At 47.9% G+C, this 2,580-nt stretch overlaps 1 long non-coding RNA gene across 2 annotated transcripts in view; it reads right to left on the bottom strand.

Annotated features, from left to right (window-relative positions):
• Positions 1-1,999, bottom strand: part of LOC139798102 (uncharacterized) — a 16,315-nt gene extending 14,316 nt beyond the window's left edge. Inside the window, exon 1 of one of the 2 annotated variants that reach the window (XR_011726728.1) lies at positions 1,299-1,999. This is a non-coding gene — a long non-coding RNA (uncharacterized lncRNA). The remainder of the gene's footprint in view (positions 1-1,298) is intronic. The other variant, XR_011726729.1, reaches the window with a different exon arrangement.
• Positions 2,000-2,580: the final 581 nt, after the last annotated feature.

The raw sequence follows: 2,580 nt of genomic DNA on the forward strand, positions 1-2,580 counted from the left end.
AGGTCACTGGGGAGGGGCCACGACTCCTTTTTTAAGAGGCTGCTACCGGTGTCCTTTGGAAAAACTGGTTTTACTCTGTAGCAAAAGCCATAATTGAATGCTCAGCTAAGTGGGCTGAAATACCTGCCTGTGGTTTCTTTTTAAAGAGACCCTGTTGGAGGGTTCTCTGCTCTCTGTCTGGCCTGGGCCCAGTCCTTCAGTGGTGTAAATCAGCAGACACCCATTGTGCCTGAGTACCTTAGGGCTCCAACACCTCCCTGGGCACCAGCCTGGGCAAGACGCTGGGCAGCAGAAACAGAGAGCGGGGGCTGGGCTTCAATGAGTCCCAGGGTACAATGTGCCTGGTTTCCCCAGACTTCCAGGGAAAAATGGCATCTTTTCCAAAGGAGTAAAAAAACCTGGAAACTAGTTCTTAGTCAGATGAGGTAGTACAAGACAGAGATTAGGAGCCACACAAACAAATTACTACAAATCTAGGGATGCTTCCCAAATTACTGCTTCACCGAAACTGAGGGGTGGATGAGGAAGGAATCCCAGCCATGCCAGATCACTCAGGACATGTTTCAATCCCCTCATTCTCTAACAGTTGCAGCCCCACAAAAACCCAGCTCCAGAGAACACCAGGCTGCTGCACGATGCAACACGAAGAACTCTGGAAATGCACAGAAAAACCTCTACAAACAGCTTGCTGAGTCTAGCATTGAGTTCATGCTTCAGAAGGCTGCTGGAAACCTTGGCCAAAGCACCACTGTGCTGTAAGGACAGCTCCTGAGGCACCCGAACAGAAACGGGGATCCCAAATCTCCTCTCCTTGTAATCAAAATGGAGCCATTTCATCATGACTGATTTCATCGTGTCATTATCAATTTATCCCATGTAAAGTGAGAGGTGACCCTCGGCCCCCGGGGGGTTTAGCAGTCGCTATGGGGAGTGGGAGGAGCGTACTGGGGGGCTCTGAAAATCCCCGCAGAAGCTGTCTGCAGAAATCCCATGACAATCTCAGACACAGCCCATCCTGGCAGCGAGACACAATAGCAGGACAAAGCTGGGCTGCAGGGCTATTAGAGGATCCCTGGAAGGAAGAATGCAGGAAATACCAGGCTGCCCAGCCAGTGCTCTGTCTGAGTACGTAACCTGCCTCCTGCAGGGACTGTAATTCAGGAAAAAACCCAAACTCTGCAAGAGGCAATTATACAACAAGGTACCAGTAACGAGATTTTCATGCAACTTCCTCCCCGTTGCTGGCAGTTTCCAGCTGGCTCTGCCACGGAGCAAATCCCATCCCAGCCTGACTGTACCTCTGTAATTCAGGATTTCCTCGTGGTCTGCCTGGAACAGCCCAGCTCTTCCCAAGATGAAGGTCTCATCGAATTGTTTCATCACTAACAGTGCATGGGGCTGAAAAACAAAACAAAACAAAACAAGCAAAAAAGTATTTTTTTTTCCTACCAGTGTTGAGTCACTACTAATTCAATTTCAGTAGCTGCCAATCACTGATTTCTAGAGAGGTCTCTCAAAGGCTACTTGCTTTGTTACCAAGCAGACAGAAGGCATTCTGATAGTTGTTAAAGAGTTTCTAGGAAATGGCAGGAGGACTAGAAAACCCTACAGCAGAGGCAGGGTGACTTCCAGCCATGTGTGTCCATGGAGGGAGAGCCTGGTGACTCCAGCAGACAGTGTGACCCCCTGGCATGCAGGGAAGGCCTGGTTGCTTCATAGCAGCAAACACAATTAGCTGATGGAATTTGACCTCATGTGTAAACCTAATGAGCTGGGCTGATACAGGGATGCCAGGAGATCCCATCAACTTCTCCCCTCATTACAAAAGAGCCACTTCTTCACCTGCACTGGCACAGGCTGCACAAATCCTGTTTGCAGCAGCATCCAAGCACCCTGCCCATCCCACCATTTCATCCTGGAACATCTTGGAAATGCCCATTGGAAATACCCATGATTACATTGCAGGGCTGGCTGAGATTCCTGAGAGGCAGAAATTATTTTCCGTTAAATATTAGATTAGAATTTTCTCTTTCATGAGGAACTTTCTTAGAATGCATTGTGATGGAGAAAGACATTACAGGGCCACTCATAAAAACTGAAATGCCATGTCCCCTTTCCAGACGTCATTGATGGCAAAGCCCACCATGAAGCCAAGGAAATTTTATCTGTATGGCATTTAGTTGTCACTGCAGGCCAGCAAATTCCAAAGATAAAAACACACCCAGAGTCCCACTTGATGGCAACAACACCATCTTGTGATATGCTACAAACTGACAAAGGGATCAGACGTGGTTTAGAGGTTATGGAGAGAGAATGAAAAAAGCCCAATTTTTGCACCTGTGGGTAAGAGCTTGGTGGTTCCAGCACACCTCCAGCACACACAGGGAAGGACTTGCAGGACTCTTGGAGATACCATTTATTATTCAGCTGGAAACACAGTTAATGCCAGTGGGATTTGATCTCCCTCATAAATGTGAACAATTTTTACTTGGAGCAGTCAAGTGACCACTAGGGCTCCCTCAGCCTGCGGGACCACAGAGTACAGTCTAAAGCAGTTTTATTAACTTCAGGCTAAATCAC

This window comes from Heliangelus exortis, chromosome 7, assembly GCF_036169615.1.
Source record: "Heliangelus exortis chromosome 7, bHelExo1.hap1, whole genome shotgun sequence".
Classification (NCBI taxonomy): domain Eukaryota; kingdom Metazoa; phylum Chordata; class Aves; order Apodiformes; family Trochilidae; genus Heliangelus; species Heliangelus exortis.